This window comes from Plectropomus leopardus, chromosome 3, assembly GCF_026936395.1.
Source record: "Plectropomus leopardus strain MGB_pleo_1.0 chromosome 3, ASM2693639v1, whole genome shotgun sequence".
Taxonomy (NCBI): Eukaryota; Metazoa; Chordata; class Actinopteri; order Perciformes; family Serranidae; genus Plectropomus; species Plectropomus leopardus.
In genome coordinates, this window is record NC_142178.1 from 11,978,857 (window position 1) to 11,999,594 (window position 20,738).

At 38.5% G+C, this 20,738-nt stretch overlaps 1 long non-coding RNA gene across 1 annotated transcript; it reads left to right on the top strand.

The window, feature by feature from the left end:
• The first annotated feature begins 222 nt into the window (after window positions 1-222).
• On the top strand, window positions 223-13,030 carry LOC148189922 (uncharacterized). The gene is made up of 4 exons (XR_015776215.1): window positions 223-391; window positions 5,547-5,627; window positions 12,306-12,356; window positions 12,521-13,030. It is a non-coding gene; the product is annotated as an uncharacterized LOC148189922 (long non-coding RNA).
• Window positions 13,031-20,738: the final 7,708 nt, after the last annotated feature.

Consider the following 20,738-nt stretch of genomic DNA (forward strand, 5'->3'; position numbering starts at 1 on the left):
ATATCTAAGGTGGATCTGTCCAAAAACAAAAGCCTGAGGGCAGATGCTTTTCATTGGATATTATGCAGTAAATATGTGAACACGATAAGTGTGCACACATCAGAACATAGCTTAGGTGTGCAGTGGTGCTGTGCCTCAATAATACACCATGTCATCTTTTCTAATCTGGGACTGTCTAATCCCCCCTGTGTTCCTGATCCAGGCAGAGAGGGGGAGAGACATAAAGGTCTCCCCGGCTGTGCTAAGTGGATTCAGCATGGATGGTTCGTGTTGACCCTGCTGTCTCTCTGGCTGCGGGGTGGTGGGCTCTGGGGACCATGTGCACCACCATCATGTTTCTCTCCACTCTGGCTCTAGTGCTGCGCCGGCATTTCATCAGCCGAGACAAGACGTGAGTTGTTGTTTTAGTAAACCTTTGACTAAGCAGAGCAGGGATTTGCAACTTATTCATGTTGCTTTCTGGTACTGCAACAATGAAAGTTATTCAGTTTCATACAGTTAAAGGTTTAAAGAAAACACATAATAAGAGAGCGGTAGAATGAAGACTTGACTCGAATTTTACTGCCTGAATACACGATTTTCTTCAAAATCGGTTTTAAACAAGCAAAATCCTTGCGGTTAAAGTGGAGCCTTCCTGAGTATTTTGTTCAATTTCATTCACTGTGGAAACATCTTCTGAAGGTTATTGCAGATACAGTCAGTAATAGCAATGTAATTATGATTAAATTTATGATTGTTATTGAAGTTGTGAGTCTTATACTAGCAGGGCTGCTGCCAGAATTTAAAAAAAAATGTAAATTCCACTACCAGAGCCCTACCCACCTAAACTTTTGTTGTCAAACCACTAACCAAACTCTGTGAAATTTTTGAGTGCTTTGAAATAAATCACATAATCTCTATTTATTCAATTCACTGCTCAATTATATTTTCTGTAAGTTTTATCCTCCTACATTATGTTCTCTTGCAGAGAAAAAATGCTCATTTTAATTCTACAGTTTGGACAGTAATTTGTACAGTAATTATGGAGAGAAATCTACATCAATTAAATTTAGGTATTTTTTCCCTAAAACAGTTAAATTTATACTGAAATATTGTCAAAAACATTGATTTACGTAACATATGAATAATGACAGAATGTAAACTCCTCTTTATATCACATGGCCTCTGTGTTTTCTGTGCTTGCTATGTATGTCCCTGGTTGCTTCCTCCATCTTTTGGTGGACTGTCCACATCAGAGAGAGGGGCTCATGGTCTGAGTCCATCTTAGTAAGACTAAAGGGTAAATTAGTGTTTGAGAAGCAAGTCTTAACACTTGCCCTTTCTTTTTGCAGCACAGCCTTTATCATTTAAAAAAAATGGCCATTTTGTGATCCATTACAGCTTTAATGAACACCCTCAGGCCAGTGCTGTGTGCATATGCTCTCACTAATTAAGACTAACATGCTACGTGGTTGAAATTAATCATTTTTAATTCAGTAGTCATCCCGATTTCAGAAGTGTCTCAGGCATGGTTTAATTTACAGCCTTTCTAGGAAACCAGCCCAACTCAGTATTCTTTTGTGATCCCATGGAAGGAAACTTGTTATTTCTGGACCAAAAACTCTGGTGTGATTACTGGAAAACTAAAATCTTTACACGGGTATTTTTCAGCCTAATGTTATAAGCAGTAGTAAAGGCATCCATGCGCCAGTTTTTACCACCAGAGGTTCAGGTTGAAAGCTTTACATGAATTCTTTCATTTATATTTAAATACAGCAGAATAGTTTTGCTCTCTTCCAGTGCTCAGGATGTGCTGTGATCTTAATAATGTCTGAGAATAAATTGCTTTAGATGTCATCATCCTCAGGTTGTCAGATATTGATCTCTCTGCACAATTATGTGTAATGAGGTGCGGCGCCTCAGTTGGAGATCCATGTCTAATGCCAGAGCATGACAAAGTAGAGCCCACTACATGAGTCATTTTCCAAGACCCCTTCTCGCCTTCAGACGCTTAGCCCCCTGGGTAAGGTCTGTCCTTGGATCTTTAGCTCATTACGACGTTAGAAATCTTCGGACAAAACAAAGCAATTATATGGTGTGAATAACGCCACGGTTTGTGGCTGGAATTGATTCCAAGATGACTGTGTGCCGGGAAACGAGCTGATTACCGTGAAATGTTTTTGTCTTTCTCTGTTAGTTAGCCTCATAGTGACTGTTGTCACTGAGGGGAATCTCCGAGAGGAGGATACTATTCTGAGTTGACTTGAAACTAGTAAATACTGATTGCAAATGCCAAGATTATTATGTCGTAAGACTGACAGACTCAAACAACAAAACAAAACAAGCAACGATGCTGATCGAGATGCCCTTTATGGAGGGTGTTTTACATAAATGCCAGAACAAACACTGCTCATGTATGATAAGCAGACATCTGCCATCAATATGACATTTCAGGGGGGGTTGCCTTGTCTATTTTTAATGTGTCATTGTTTGAATTGTACAGTTTTATTTATCTCTTTTTAAATATATATATATTTATGTCTACTCTCTGTCACAGAGAGTTGAGAGTAACGTAATTTCAATCCTCTCTGTTTGTCTTGTACATACTGCAGAATTGACAATAAAGCTGCCTTTGACTTTGACTTTGACTTTGACTTTAATATATGTGATACCTATAGCTCAGAGATTGAACAAACTGTGTGATGGATTTAGAGTCTTTTTTTTCTCAGAAACATCATCTTTCTCATACAATGTTGCAGACCCAAACTGATACTCTACCTAATTATACAGGTACATCCAATAATAGCCATCCTGTTGTTTTGGCATTCAACTAAATGAACATAAAAGTTGTGCTGTATTCAGCTGCTGAAAGGCTGCATCATAAATGTGGCATGCAGAAACTTTACTGGAAAGCATTTCATGGAAAGTTATTACTGGAAAGCATTATATTCAACTAAGTATATAGTAAGGAAACATATTGCTCTCCAGACAAACTGTGTCACCATATGGACACATTTTCACATTAAACATTCTTTTCTGTTTTCATGTTCATCTTGGATAAATACAGAAAATGTTCTATTAAGCAAATGTGCTACATGTTTATTGTAAACCTTTTTCCATTTCTTTTTTCTTACAATATCTGCTGGCAGCAACATGAAGGAATTTTACCATTGATCATACATGATGGAGTTTGCTCTAATGTTTTAGATTTTTCACATAACATACACACACATGGATGCTTTACAATACGATACTGGGAGTCAGCTGGGATTGGGTCATCCCCATGTTCCCAGGGTCTTATGTCTCCTCATATAAACCATACACTGTATGTTAAGGTAGACAACATGACAGCTCAAAAAGTGAAGCTAAAACATCTCGATGGCCCCCTGGTGGCTGGCTGCAGTATAGGTCATTAACCCTGCACCTCCATGTTGGTGGATGGGACATGGTCCAAACTAAAAACTCAAAGAACATGTCAAATGATGATTTCTGACATTTTAGGTAGTTCTTGTCACCCTGATGTTTAAGTGTTCAGTTGTCTGATAACTTGAGTTTTAAATAGTTATTTGATGCTATAAATAAGAGGTCTAAGAACATAAAACTCTTTTCAAGGTCTCCCAAATGAGTCATATTAAAAAGATATTGAGCTGGGTGATATAGGGCCCTGGGAACATAAATAAGCTGCTGTTAACATGCTAACATATGCTAATTAGCAATAACCACAAAGAACAGCTGATGAAATGTCATTAGTCACCAAAGTCCTTGGGATACATCCTCCTGGGACTGTGAATGTTTCTCAAATATTTAATCTCAATTTATCTAACAGTTGTTGAGAAATTGAAGTCTGGACCAAAGTGGGTAGGCCAAACTAATGCCATCCGAAGAGCTAACCTGCTAGTATGGCAAAATTAAAGTTGTCAATGTTCCTTGATGGACAAACTGTGTTGGGGACATACTGTTTCTTTGACATTTCTGTGTCATGACTGGTGTTTGGAGTAACAGGGATAGGATGCAAATGCAGACAATGCACACTGTCTGAAAGAGTATAGTGATTTATTGCAAAGACTGTGGGCTTACAGAATTGTGGGGCAGGAAAAGGTCAACACCAGGAAGCACTTCAGGCAGGTAAACAAATATGACAAAGGTCACTGAAACAGGTGATAAATGGGCAGCAGGCCAAATTTAGGTGCATCCAGAACAGGAAGAAAACAGGGAGAGATCAGAAACAAATGGATGGAACTTGAACTCTTGACGATAAACTTGACCAGCTGGCAAGGAGTATGGTAAAGGGCTGGTTATAAACTGCAGGGCTGATGAGGGAAGAGGAAACAGGTGTGTACTGTGCGGGGCAGTCAGGTGATGGAAAAGGGGGGAAAACTGAAGACATCTAGTGGATGGAGTGAAAAAACAGTAAAGGGGCCTGAGAAAAAGTGAAATGTGGCTGAAGAGAGAGGCATAGTGAGCAGCACTATGAGGCAGACATTGTGACATTTTTAGCTGCAACTCTTTTGTTACATATCGACTGACATTTAAATAGGCTGTAAAAGTTATGTCAGGCTCTGATTATTAAACACTTAAGTTACAGTTAAAACAAGCAATTTTCACATTTCTGGTGGTTGTCACCACAGTGTTTACGAACTCTTTGAAACCTGGAGCCACATCACTTTTCTTGTGCTGCATTTCACAAGTATTAACATCTTTGAACCCTGAGCATACTGGCTTTATTTCTTTCAAAAACTTGGAACTAACTGCAAGAAATTAATAGATTTAGAAAGGAGAGGGTAATATGTCTTGAAAAAAAGAAAAAAGCTTGGGACAAACTATAGTCACTCACTACTATATCCATTTTACATCATGTTCCAGAATTATTATAATATTTGAGCACTTTTTAAACTTTGTTTTTCTTTTTGTCTCTTTTATGATTGTTTTTTTTTTTTATGTTTATGTTATTGAAAGAAACCAAGCCAAGTTGATCAGTTTTTAAAGGGTTAAACCAGTGGCTACTTAGAAAGTAGAGAGTAAAAAAAATGCTAACAAGAACGTACTTTGGAAAGTGTTGAGCAGCACAAGCAGAAAGAACTTCTTGTTCCCCTTGTTGAAAAGGATGAAAAGAAATCATAAGGAGATCCAATTTGTTTTGTGTGCGCTCACTGAGTAATTGTGCCAACTTGCTGCACCGCTTTACAAACTGCAGTAATAACATGACTGTTGGTCCAGGAAGTGACAGTGCACAAAAAAGCAACTCAAAGCAGGAACATTTTCACTTTGCTTTCTATTCAAACCATTAAAAGACTTTGTTGAAGATATGCCAAAATAAAAATGAGACACAGACACACAGTGTCCAACACTTCTCTGTTTGCGACTCTGTGACACATAACCCCATTTCTCTCCCTATTTGGCAGCAGATTATTTTCTTGCAATGTAACGGCTATCCCTCCATCTTTCCCTTATTTGTCACTTTCTCATTTCTTCTCATTGTTCATTTTTTTATCCAATTAATTTAAATCTGTTTGTGATTGTAACACACACCTCTGTCCACTCTGACCTCCATCTCGTCCTCCTCTCAGCTTTCCAAAGGACTCGGGGGAGAATGAGGCACCATGTGCGCAGAGCAGCAAAGACTTGCAGAAGTGAGGGCTCCGCCTCAGGTAAGTAAGGATAACTATACTGTTTTCTTGTGTCAGCAAAACCTTCCATGGCGAGGTCACTTTTACACTCTCTGTGAAGATCAGTTGATCCACAGCACCAAGAGATTAATCACTGTTTGGAAGAATTAATTGAACTACATGTAGATTTTCCGAGAAAGTCTTATTACAAACCTCATTACACAAAGACTAAAATGTTCTGGGGGGCAGTGTGTATAAGAATCTAAATATGTCATCTATTTATTTGTTCATAAAGCTAATTACAGCTTTCCTCCCTTATTGTCTTAATGACAGATTATTAGATATTGGGCCTTTTGTCATTTTTATTTGCCCCTCATTTATTTCAATAGAAAGATGATTAGTTTCTACAGTCGACACAATAATACTGTTTCTGTGGGTGGATAAAATTGCTTTGTATGTCTGACCTACCATTTTATTAGATATACTTGTAGAATATTACAAACCAACAGGCCAGAAAGAAATCCTCTAATTGAGTTTTTGTTTGGTAAAATTAAAGGAAACTGGATTTGAATAGAGTGCTGTAGAAATGAGTCCTAAAACCCAGAAATGAGTGAGCATTTTTGCAAATCATTGTCTACCAATCAGTGGGTTTTTTGAATTGTTTTTTGGTTTGATGCCTCCACTAAGGTCTGTGGTTAACACAAGCTAAAGAGACTTTCAAAATGTTTTCTATGCGGAAAATACATCAGTATAAATACCCAACTCGTGATTTTTGGAGCTTCTAAGTGTCTTCAAAAGGGCGATTGTTAACAGTTAGCTGAATGAGACTATAGGGGTTGTCAGGGACATTAAACGTAATCACGTCTATGTCATGGAAATTGGTGGTAAGCACTCCAACACCCACATAACATGATGCACAGAACACTGATGACCTGATGATTAAAATGATTATTGTACAGTAACAGAGAAAAACCTTTACACCAAATACAGAAATCACAAGGAAAACCCGTCTTAGACCGGAGAGACAGCAATGCGTTTTTGTTTTATAATTCTCCCTAGAACATGTCAGCTAAGCAGCATTTTGCTTATCAGTATGAAATGAAACACAGAAACATGTTATGTCAGCAGAACATATGATTTCCTCTGACTGGTTTTCTGGTCTTTAGCATGTTGTGTAAACTCAATATCACCAGCAGAAAAAGCAGTGTGCAGTAAACAATACTAAAATGATAAACAAATTTTGTCATAAAAGTTGTTTTAAAACAATAATACAGTAATATAATAAAACAATAATATTTAGCTACGTACACATTGAGGTGGTAACATTGAAGTTGTGTGCCCGTGTAGTTCGGTGGTTCTCAATTTTTGTGTGTGTGTGTGTGTCAAGAAACACTATATAGATGCACATTATGTTGCTGGCTTTTATATATGAAAAGATTTCGCTTCAGTAACTTCCATCTTCAAACATTATGGTTGTTAGCCTACTATAGTTGTTAACTAGATCAGAATAGTCACTCTTGTGACCCTTAGGTTGCTTTTCATTACACTAACGTGTCTCCTTGCTTCCCCTTACACAAATTTGCATTTCCTAGGATAGTGAAGGAATGAGCCACTCTACTCTTATTCTGATTGGCAAGATCCGAAAATCCAACAGACGAAGGCAACAAAGCCTTCGTCTGTTGGATTGGTTAAGTTTAGGCAAGAGGAGTGGGATTTGTTAGGGTTTAGGTACAAATGTCAGGGTAAGACCTGACTTGCATCTCTTCCTTGCGTTTTAGCTCCTCCCAGCAAAGGAGAGTGGAAACAGAAGAAATCATGGTCTCAAATGACGTCACAGAAATTTGGACTACAGTTGCCATGTATATACTTGGCAATTGTAGACTAGGCTTTTGGCATCACACTTTGGCATCACACTTGTACGCCGAAAGCAATGAAAGAGCGAAACAGTTTGACAAGTTCAGAGTGAGGACGAGCTAGTAGGATACACTTGTGTTTCCTCACTCTAAAGTCCTCCAAAAGACTCCTCTGTCCTGTCTCCTTGTTTCCTCCAGGTGATTTTAAGGGACTGGTAGATCCTCCATCATGGAAAGGAACAATTTCCTGGTCACAAGAGGAGAGAGCACACGAGGAAGCATAAGTTAGCATAATGAAAAGCATCTATACTCAAACTGGGCTCACTTCTTAAGTGAATTAGATAATGAAAATAAACTATTTCCCTGGTTAAGAAGCACTGATGTACTTCATCTGTAGCCTAATGTTAGCTCTTCACTTGTGACGATTGCATTTGCACTTCAAAACACAAATCATGTTAGTTTCATAAACTTTTTTTTTGTTTGCCATAGAGCTTACTCTATGCAGTAATCCAAAATCCACTGGAAAAATCTCATCGGCTCTTTGACGAGGGAACCAGGGTGATGCTAACTTCCAGGTTGGCGTAACAAAAAATGACATACCCGTATATAGACAATATTCCAACTGTCATGTCTAGTTCAGGTTTGACCTTTTGGTATGACTTTAATCAAATACTAGCGTACACACAAATAATAATTGGGGAACCTGCAGCTCATGTAAAACTGAAACCATATTTATTGCAAAACATCAATGTGTTTTGTCTCTCCAGCCTGCAGCAAGGAGATTAGACTCAATAGGTGCATGGTCAACAGATGAGACCTGCATTATTCTGACCGCCACGTATAACTAAATCTGCCCTTTCAGATTGAAATCCTCTAATGTTTATGACATTTTCCATTAATCATAAAGACCATAATGAAATGCAAAAGCATCAGCACTGCTTTGTTGTATCTCACCAGCAGAATAGTTTGTATCCTGCACACTGTCCACACGCTCTCTGTGTTAAAGAAGAGTATCAGTTTCTAGGCTCAAGTTACATTGTAAGAAACTGAGTTGGACCCTCAAGGGGGTGGACGTTGTTCTGTGCAGTGACCTGGCACTCGAGTCGCTGACACACTGTGTGCAGGGGACATCATGGCTAGGAGGGGAGACAGCCAAGCAACTGACGCATGTCTGCCGGAGCACTGGAGGGACGTGCGAGACTGGAGCATAGAGAAGAGACAAAACCACAGAGTAAGACTGTCCCTGACCTCTGAACCACCTCTTTTCTCACCCTCATGTTCACACAATGCGGCCTGAACGTGCTATGGTCTAGTTTTCTAGGAAGTCTTTCTTACAGCTCTTGCACATTTAACTGTGAACTGACTGAACTCTGAGCAGCTTGTTTTCTCCCAGTGCAGTCAATACTAAGTCATTTAGACAGTCTTTTATGTATTCTTTGTACAGTGCCTCCGCGTATTGTCCTGCAGATCAATCAATGTCAGCGCTCCTTTACTTATCTCTAAATTGTGCTACATCTCATGTGTAATAGCTCTATTACTTAAAGTGTTTGTATGCTATGATATGGGTTGAAAGAAATCATAAAGCATTAAGCTTTTTTGTGATATATATTGTATGACCTTCCATATGTAGTGTGAGCGACATCATGTAATGATCGCACATCTGGGTTTTTTTCCGTACGAACACATAATCAATACATTAAAGACAGTGGCTCCCCCAGAAGGGCTGGCCAGATGAGGTCATAACCAGCCAGCTGGATTAATATTGCAGTTTGGTCAGTGGACTTTCACATCTTCATATGACACGCTAGGTAACCTCCTGTGTCTGTTGTCGACTTTTTTGGAATGCCGTGTCAATTTATGCCTCTTCGAGCATCACATCTTTTAAAAATACACTTCTGTTTTCATAGTCGTTTCTGCTCATTGGATGCATACAGTCTTTTTCAAATTAAAAGTCAAATTTGCATGTAATTCCTTGTGCAGTTAAAAAATGTGGTTAGGTTTAGGCAACAAAAAAACATGGTGAGGTTTAGAAAAAACATAATGGTTTGGCTCAACATTGATACAGGGAACAACGGGCTTCTGTTAAGGGTTTATTGGACGTTTCCACCACCCCTCCAGCCCTTCCTATAGGGACTTTCAGCTGCTTACATTACATAATTACTGGTGGTATTTCAAATGGATAATACTACCATGAAAGGTGCAGTTCCAGTTTAATACCAGCGGCGCTTCAAACTGAAACCAGCAACAAATCAGACTACGGCGAAAGGTGCTTTTTTGTGTTAGTGTGACACCAAACTAACTGGCCAAGCAACAGTATTTGACAAACTGGAATGAGAATGGGCTGAATTCCGATATGCTGCAGTAGTATAAAGCCTAGTAAGTACTACGTCATGCCATGGTGGTGTATTGGTTTGCTCTGTTGCCTCACAGCAAGAGTTTTCTGGGTTTGAACCTGCTGGCTGGCTACTCTGTGTAGAGTTTGCATGTTCTCACTGTGTCAGGGTGGGTTTTCTCCACGTTCTCCGGCATCCTCCCATAGTCTAAAGATGAAGTTTAGGTTAACTGTTGACTCTATATTGGTCATAGGGGTGAATCTTAGTGTGAATTGTTGTCCGTCTGTTGTTGTCAGCCCTGTGATAATCTGGCGACTTGTCTAGGGTAACCCCCCTCTCGCACACTGATATTCTTTGGTTTCTTATTTTCCAGTTGATGTTTCTAATTATCTGGTGCAATTACCCAGTTACAGTACATTTGACATTTGGAGTTCAACAATAATCTTGTTTTAATATATCTATTTCTGTGTTTAGGAGATTCATTGTTCTTCTGGTGACTTTTCCTTGAAAAGAAAATATACCACTTTAATTTGAAGCAATGCATTGATTGTAGAGAACAAAAACATTTACTGAAAACAAACTTGCTTAAGTTTAAAACACCGCAATTAGGCCTCCAATTATTTCTAACTGTTTGCGGCAGTTGTATCAGCGTGGCCGCGGACCCCTTGCCACCGACCACTGGCAGTACCACAGAGTAAAAGACACCAGTGGTTCTCACTGTATGTCAGTTTATCTGCATCCCCTTAGTGCTTTGCGATAGAATTAATTTTAGACTGACAAAAATCTGTACTAATTAATGTATTAATTAGCTTCTTAATGAGTTTATTAACACAGATGCGTTACATAAAAGTCATTATGAAACACAATGCAGACGGCAAACAGACACCATGCTGCGCTCACAGTAAATATTACAGAGAGAAGGACAAACCTGCCTGTCGGCACAAACCCGTCTCCAGCTGTGTGTAAATTTTTAATTTATCTGGGGAGTTAATATCCAAACAAACTTAATAACTATCCACCCGAGTGCCTGACAGACAGCCATCATGTTATTCATTAGATGACTATATGTGTTTCAAAATAAACACATGGCCATTATTGCTATTACTAATTTTGTTTTTGCCGGCAAGGTCAGAACTGTATTTACAGATGGTTTGGTATCCTGTTCAGTGACACACAAACACATGGACTTATGGAGAATGTACAAAGATTAAACATAGCACATAGCAGGTACGATGGCATTCGCTTTGTAACACATTGACACATAAAAAGTTTGGGCCTTTCTTACAAGTTTATTTTCAACTGGTCCAAATGTTGGAAAACTCTATCTGTAAGGAAAAATAATAATTTAAGATTGTTTTATCAGTGTACATTGGAAGTTTTTTTCTACTAGAAATAACACACTTTTAACACTAAAGAATTTTCTCATTGTCCCTGAAAGGTATTTCTCTAAAACCCAGCTAATCTGCTCCATTGGGACTGTGTGCGTTGTTTGATCATATTTGATTGGCAGTGCCGGTAACATAAACAACCCAAAAGCTACCTGTCAACTTGCGTCATACTTTAATTCAAATGTTGCTAAAGTTTTCCATTTTCATCTTTTGACATGCACCAACAAGTGCAAATTCCTTGTTCCACACAGTGACAATAAACAAGTACACATCATATGGCTTACAGAGGAACAATCAACATTTCAGAGCTGAATTACACTTCATACTGTATAAAGCTTTTAAACAACAACAAAAACCCCACAGCTTTTAGATTAATAATACAAATTGAGTCAGTGTTCTGAATTGTACTTTAAGACATTTTTAAAGCCAAGGTTTATTACTTGTAATTTTGTATTTATGCCACAAAATGTAGCCAGTCATATCTAAAGACTGGAAATGCAAATCTTTGTTATCTTCTAGGATGCTAAACAGTTATGTTTCCAAAATAACGTAACATATTTATTGATGTGGCTTTTGAAAAATATGCAAAAGTAATTCCAAAAAATGTCACCGGTGCACAGAAAAACATGACATCAGCGTTATGCAACATTGCCACTTTAAACCAACAAGAAAAGCGAAGACAAAATGACAAATACAGAAATTTCTCATGTTACAAAAAACAAAAGTGTTCTGAATGTCAAATCATTTAGAACTTCATCACTTGCGGTAAGAAACTGATCAAGAAATTACATTTAAGGTCCTTATTTAAAGGTACTACAAACACCTGTCCAAAAACAGATGAGGATATGTCTCCAAGGCTAAGTCTGTGTCTTTTACAGCTTTTTCACTGATCAGAGACAACTCTGTCCTTGGCAACTAAAACTAAACAACCTGTCCATCTGAAGTCCACTAAGGCTGAACACTTCCTGTAGCTTGCTTAATATTTTATCAGCTAAAACATGAAACCACTCTGTTGGCTCAGGGGTGGGTCTGCTGTGATCAAAAGGAGCAAGATTCAATTCCGCTTAGCAACATCTCGCTCTAAATGATGAAATACTTCACCTGTCGCTCTTACTCTCCCTCTCTCTCTTTCTCATCTCCACACAGATGTGGGTTGCAGATGTGGAAGCTGTCCTCAGGTCCATGGCGAGACAGCTGGTGAGTCTTTGTCATTTTTAAAAGGATATTAATTGTAGTAATACATTTGACAACTATCTTAACTTTATATGATAATTCTAACTGATACTTGTGTTTTTTAAATGTAGTTATTTATAGCTCATTGTGGGCAGCAAGGTGTCAAACTAACCTCCTCCTTTTCCCAGAATGCCTCTCTGGAGAAATATCCGCATTATAAAAGGAGCATAGAGTGTCTTCCTCCATCTTCTGTAAACCGCAGCAGGTCTCTCTGCGGTCAACCAGCTGATCCATAGAAGCAGCTTTGGATGCTCTTAAACAATCTAAAGGCAGAACTCTGAACAAATCATTAATTTCAGACAGGCTTAAAGCCATTTCTGCAGATTGTTTTCTTGCAAAATAGGGTCGTCACCAAAGATTAGGTGCGCACAGCGATGTATCTTTGTGTAATGAGCACCAAAATTGAAACATATCTTTATTTGAACCCAGTTTTCTTCACTCGCTTAGATCAGTCATGCAGTGATCTCTTCTGTTAAGCTGTTGTTTTACATTAAGGAGAGTAAAATAATTTCACACCTGAGTGTATCATTACTCAGCTGTCCCATGAGCGATGAAAAGTGGTTTCCAAACTTGAGGTTCTCTTTGAATAACTTTCTGTCTGCTGACCACGGCAGAAATAAACAAGGGTTTTCTGTGCAGCCTGATGCCTGTTGTCTTTATTTGAAGGGGAAACGCTAAAACAAGCCAACAGGGGTATTCTTTTGCAACATTTTATGTTGAAAAATGGCCATACCCCAACCCTTTAATGTCCTCACTCAGAGAAAGGCAATGAAAACATTTCTTCTTTTGATTTTTAAAATTTCCTTGGGGCTATACTATCAAAAAAGAAGTGTTTGTTTTTTGTTTTTTGACAGACCCAAGCTGAGATGACGGTTAATACTATTTGTGAAACAGAAAAAAAAACAAAAACTAAATTGCAAACCACGTATTATTATAATGCTCTTAATATGCTAGTATACCAACATATATGAATTTCTTACCATGGAATTGGTAGTATTACCAGTACTAGTATGATTTCCATGTATGTTTTTGAGATATTTACCATTACGCAATTTTAAAAACATCCCAAAACTGATGAAAAATTATACTGATATACTTTCTTTCTTAAAAATGTAATGGAATAACATTAGATAAATGGTTTTAAGAGAAATGAATTTTCATCCTTTTTTAATTTAATAGATTTTCTTATCTTTTTATTTCATAAAGAAAAAGATAAATAAAAAGGATCTTAAATGTATTATCTTAGCATCACTATATATACAGTATGTGTGTGTGTGTGTGTGTGTGTGTGTGTGTGTGTGTGTGTGATAGATACAATTAAATTAACTCAAACCCATAAGATTTTTATTTTTTATTTAAAGTTCCATAAATCTTTTCAGTAAGATCACTGAAACTGTAACAGTTATAATCTAGCAGTTGTTGTTAGGACCCAAAATGCAGACACAAGAAACAGTTGGTAGTTGAAACAGTTTAATGATCAGTTTGTGAAAGTAAAACAGGGCAGCAACAAGATCTGTTCATTCCCAAGCAGAAGCTTTATGAAGAATGTCATTAAGATGAAGGCCGAGGTGTTACCACAGAAGCTGGGCTTAAATCAGGGAGCTTGCAATCAGAGTATATGATCAACAGGTGTGTGAGGAGTTCAGCTTGAGAGTGTAATGTAGCTCAGCCACGCCCGGCCTGAGACAAACACAAACAGGGGAAACAAACTGGGGACAAACACTCAGCAAGAGGGGAGGGGGGACACTGTAGAAGCAAGGGGAAACAGACAAAGTACTGCAGATCCTAACACTAACATGTCACCATTCCTTCACACAAAAACCTCATGTGACTTTTTTTTTTGTTAATAACTTCCTGTGTGAGAAGAACTGAAAAAGCAGACCATTTAAAGACACAGCAACATCTAGTGTATTTTTTTGGCATAACATTTCTAAACCAAATGGTAGAGATAGCTCAATCAAGTTGAGTTATGTTTAACTAACTTCAATTCATTTCAGTTAAATTCAGTTAAATTCAATGCAATTCAATTCAATTCAATTCAGTTTTATTTATAAAGCCCATTATCATACATTACAATTTGCCTTAGAGAGTTTTACAATGCACAACATCCCTTTGTCTTTGGATCCTCACAGCGTCTACAGAAAAACTCCCCCTCAAAAAAACCTATACTGGGAAAAAAACAGTAGAAACCTCTGCATCAAACGATCAGCAGAATGTTAAAGGGCCAAACAAAAACAATTTAGCTCTATGTATGTACAGGATCTCAGCCATTAATGCTGTTTTTACGAGCTAGACCATTTCCTTTGCTGCAAAATGAGATCTTGTTATTTCCTCTCTGATTACATAAATGATTGGATCCTTGTTGATATTAAGGTTGTTTTCCTGTTTGTCATCCCATGGATACCAGTGTGCATTCAATTTAGGTTCCACTGGGGCCAACAGACCACAGAGTTATTTTTGAAAAGGGACTGAAACCGCCACTGTGACAGGGATATGGCAGTGTTATTCATCCACTCTATTAAGAACTCCATTATTGTAAATGACTCTGTTTGCCTTTGCCACAACTGTGTATCAAATCCCTTCAGCCGTGGTGCACTACTGGGGGAACTAATGATCTTAATATGTCCCCAGGAACATCGCCTCTGCCAGGCGTGCACTCTGAATCCGCCTGTGTAATCAAGCCGGTATATGACATGAATATCTGCTGATAGTGGCGGCAGCACTTCCACATCTCGCTGTTGCCTCCTGCCCTGATGAGCCCGTCTGACTCAAATTACAAGGTGAAAGCGGGGCTTTTATGCGCCCGGTAAAGTAGAGCAGCTTGGGTAATGAGCGTGGTCTTCCTGCACACTCTTGCAGACCCTGGGAGTTAATCTAATGTTGGGGGGGAGAGAGCCACAAATCCTGATAGCCTCAGAAAGACAGAGAGAGAGAGAGAGAAAGGCACGGGGGCTGATGGAGACTCTAATACAGAGCCCTTTTTTTTGCCAATCACGATGGCAGCACACTTGTTCTACAGACTTAATCATATCTCCACTAGACTTTGAGACTCAATATAGAGAAACCCCGAGCGAGAAGCGGGAGGAATCAAAGATAAAAAGTGAACTTATTGGCTCTTAAGAAGCTGATTACAGTTGTGTTGTTGACTGTCGGCAGTAGATGGATGCAGGGCATTCAGACATCAAGTCAATATTGTGACCTGTTTTAAAGCTATCTGCCATGAATCACAGTAGCCTACAGGCTTTGTGCATTAAGTACTGTATGTGTACATGGTATTATACCTCATAAAGCACGGGTCAGGGATCAGGTTCAACCAATGGGCAGTTTTGTTTAACATTATTCACAAGGCAGTCATGCAGGCACAGTGTAAAAACATATTTTGTTTCTATTATTCATACTTAAACACATTTAAATACATTTATCACAGTATTGCCACAGTAAGAGGGCAGATTATTTTAATTTAATTTAATTAGTACTCATTATGCTAAAAAAAAAAAAAATTTAAGCATTTTGTATTTCCACTTTAATGTAGCATATATGTGGTTGCATGTATGTTTTTAAGTAAGTGTGCTGTGGTAAATGCATGGTGTTATGTATGTATATGTCATGTATTATGGGGAAATCAAATTAAATTAAGGACCAATTTTTTCTATAATTCACCCGTTTATATTCTATTAAGGTCCAAAGTAACGCATATTTAAGGGCGTGGCTGTTTTGAATGATAAGCTGTCTGTGAGGCGTCGCTGCAGTCTTTGAGTCAGATCCACCCCTCACTCCTCCATAGCTTCAAGCCTCTTGCTCAAATATGGTCACTTCTGGCACACAAAAAAAATCAACATTGTGTCATCCAAAATACCGATTTCAAGGCTTCAAAACAGCAGTCCACAAACCGGTGGGTGATTGTAGCTACATACATTCTTTATGCAGTTTATGATCAGGACCAAATTTCATGACAACCCATTCAGTAATTGTTTAGATATTTCAGACAAAACCACAAATGTCAACCTCATCACGAAGCCACAGGTGAAGTCAGGGGATCATTAAAAGTCAAGAAGGTTTATTTTCTAGGAACCATGAATATCTATACAAAATCTCAAGACAATACATCCAGTAGCTGTTGAGAGATATTTCAGTCTGCACCAGAGTGGTGGACCGACTAACAGACAGACACTGCTATCCATACAGCCGTGACCAAAGCGTGACTAAAGGCAGCATCATATTCCTCTCATTACCTCCAATTTAGTGGCATGAATTAATGCATGAGGCAACTGTGAGATAACTTTCATTGATTGATGATTCATTAAGCGATAACTAATCACATAATGACTCAATCGCTGCTTAATGGTGAGCAACAGGAATTAATGATACAATCTGCATTAATACATTTATTAAATCAACATGAACCATTAGGAATTAGGAATTACTTAATTCATTTAAGCCTTTATTTAAGACTGAGAAATTAGTTGAGGGAGACCCTCTTTCTTGATGATGCCAAACATGAATTTGAACAAAGACATTAAATATAAATAAATAAATAAATAATAAACAAACCTAAAATAAAATAAACAGATAACCAATTTGCAAACTAGTTTTAAGTAAAAATAAAATCATAAAAAATAATAATAACAATATATAATAGCTAAAAGTTAAAATACAGGATGATAAACATTCTATGGAGTAGATGTATAATTAAAAGTATTTATTATTTATTGACAACTGATATTATAATGTTATAAAACACATGTAAGTAGTCTCTTACTATGCATTTAATGCTGTACTTTAAATGTAATGTTGATGTGATATCCAGTTATTGCATATTGTTTTAGCACACAGGCTATATTATGAATGTTTAGTAATGTGTCATCACAGCCCATCTATGTGTGCACACATGCAAACACATCATCAGCGTCACTGGAAGAAGAGCTTTTGTACGTGTAGAATAAAAGAAATAATTATTTTCATTTTATTTTATTTACGTGCTTTTTCATCCAGCGCCTCTTCTGTTCTCTGTTATCAGAAATTACTGCAAACAAATGTGTTTCTGTGGTGATGCAAAAATGATGACAACACCTCACAATCAGCAGCAGGTTGATACAGCGAGAGCAAAGGACTGATAAAATTCCACTCACAGGCAATTAGCACACAACAGCAACAATAACGCTCCTCAAAACTCTTAACCAAACCCTCACACACACACACACACACACACACACTGCTGTTTTATAGGTTGTGGTTTTGTCAAGGGGCTTGAGTGGGTTGGAGAGGTTGTGAGAATAGCAAGGTGTCCCCTCAGTCTCCATGATATGTTTGTTCTCTTCTCTCGGCACCAGTAGGGCGCCACTTTAGGAAATGAGCAGCGACATACAGCGGAGCTTCCTCTAATAGGTCACAGATGAGCATAATGAGTGCTGACCCTGTGGTTGACACTGGGATGAAGGGAATGAGATGATGGAGAACCACAACAGCGAGCAGCCTAATGCTGATAAGGGATGAGACACAGCAGACACACAACCAGAGCTTACAGTAATAAATAAATATCTAAACAATATTAAAAATTAGTAATAGTAGCCATGCTTTAAACTGAAAGTGCACATGCAGAGATTTGACTGCTGTCTGCCAACAGATTACGCCATCTACAGCAGCACACATGATCGCACCCCCAGGACATGTTGCCAATGCCCACTGGACACAATATTTAATGCGTTTCTAGAACAATGCTGCATTTCAAGAGTAACGTGGGCTCCCTCTAATCGTGTCAAGCAAATTGGCTCAGTCATTTTGCAAGACTGCATATCCCCTCTGTGACACACACACAGTGCTCACATCATCCCACTAATCCAGCTGCCTCTGTTCGAATCCCCGACAATCATGCTCCAGCAACCAGGCCACGAGAATGGAGGTGACCCAATAAATCACGTCCACATTTAATGAGGAGTGATTCCCCCGCTGCAGAGGGAGAGGCCTGGGCTTTCCCCCTGTCTGTTCTTCTTGGCATATCTTCAGTTCAGCGAGTGACTCAGCCCTTTGGACGCCCCGTGGCTGCCGGGCGGCAGCTGAGTTGAATTAAAGATGGCCTGGTGGGCCCTGCAAGCTGCTTCTGTTGCCCTGCTGCTGTCAGGATGCTGGACTTTGCTGCTGGTTGAGTTGCAGGTGAAACTAACTTCTGAGAAGAGAGCTTCTCACTGTATAGCACCAGTGCCTCATAAGTAAGGGAAAAATACATTAAAACAATGGTAAATCTGGCATGCTAAAGTGATGATTCAATATTTATATTTATTTATATATTTATTAAAGAGCTGAAATAATTATACAATAATGGATAAGCTGGTGGACAGAAAGTGATTTAGCAACATTTTTGCGAATTAATCAGTAATTTAAATGAGCTGTGTGCAACGTCCAGAGCTTATCAGTCTGTAACAGAATTGTGTGCATACAGCTGTCAACATGGGGGTGGTTAACCTCGGTGGCTAGCAGCTATCCAGATTAGCTATACAGTGGGAGTGCGGATTACAGCATGGATTACAACCAAGTGGCATCCTCTGAAAGTGAAAAACAAAGCATACTGGTCTCCATGGCTAATTTCAACACCCATGACAACTGTACAGAATGTGAATTTTTATATAACTGACCGATTTACATTTTATTAAGGCTTAAAGTTGTGTATTTTTAAGGGTGAGATGCATTGAGTGACAGGCTGTCTGCCCATAGTGTCCTCGGGTTCTCAGTCAGATCCACCCTTTGCTCCTCCGCAGCTCCACCCTCTTGCCCCTTAGTCCAAAAAAACAAGATTGGCAACCATGGAAATGCTGAACTTGAAGCTTCAAAAACAGCAGTCCACAAACCAATTGGTGATGTCATGGTAGCTACATGCAGTACTTTTACAGTCTACGGTCATAACAGACACAGTGGGAGCGTGACTTTCTCTGCTCAGAGCACCATCATGATATCATATCTATACGAGCAAATAGTTGTTTGCTGCTTTATTAATACTCTGAATATTGTATACAGGACCTTTAGGACAATTTAAGAAGCCAAGGAACTAAACATTCGCTGGTGGCTCCCGCACCATGAATGTGAATATTTGCTTGTTTTCTTAAAAGTTTAAGTAAATTGAATGTCTTTTGGAGCTGGACTATTTGTGTAGCAAAAGAAACATTACTGATATGTAATTTGATAACTTTGGCTATGATAATTTTCTGAATATTCAAACATTAGCTTAATTTTGTCTCTCTCTTATGAAGACAGACAAAACAAAATGTGGTTCAAGAGAAACAGACATGATTTTCTGGAGTCCCGACATCATTGTGAAGCTGCCAAGCAACCAGCTGAGACCTCAGGAAGTCAATGTGCCTGCCCAAGAATAGTCCAACACATATCTGTGTGTGAAAACAACAGTGTTTTTGCATGTAAGCTTTGTATAAAACAAATGAAATATAACCTGATAAATAATGAACGTTAGAAGAGTAAAGTAGACACGTTTTGTAAGCTAAGCTAATCAGCTGCTGGCTCCTGCTTTATATTCATGGTACAAACATTAGAGTGATATCCATCTTCTCATCTAACTTTTGGCGAGACAGGGAATGAAAAATGGAAACAGTCTGGTGGGAGTGGAAAAAAGCACAAGGCTGAAGAAAGCTCATATAGATTATAATTTACTTTAAACCCCCTGCATCCATTTTTTGCCCTCTCATTTACTCTCAAGTAATTTTAAGGTTGGAAAAAATCCTCTCTACATGCTGACAGCATCTCATATATTGAGTCTGTTGCAAAACAAGCATTAAAAACAGAAAATGACCAGAGTCAACAATCTGGATGGTCACTAAATTCCCCATACCTTGCACCTATGGGGAACTTACTGGGGTATACGGTATGAGACAGTATCACTGTGTGGCACTAATTCCCCAACCCCCTGCAACTGCCTAGTTTCCCCAAGCTTTTTTAGAGTTACAGTATTATGAATACACAATAGAAACTCACAAAATGTCAAAGACAAGTCAGTTTTTACACCGATATTCTTTATGAAACAGAAGTACAAACATATACTTTGTGAATCCAAATTCCATTCAAACTCCACAGAAAGTAACTAAATCTCACCAAAACCATCTTGATTAGTCCTGTTAACTGTTTAGTTAGTAAATCCACTGTTCCAACAATCACCAACTCAGGTTTGGCTGAAATAAAATTCTTAATCCACGGAGTTAGATGTAAAAAAAAATGCTGTTATCACCGCTGTCTCTATCGATTGTTACTGGCCGGCTGTTTACAGTCCTATCATATTATCCCCAACCCCACCAGTAGAGACTGGAGACTGACCTGTGGTGGTGGAGCAACTTTACTTTACTTTTG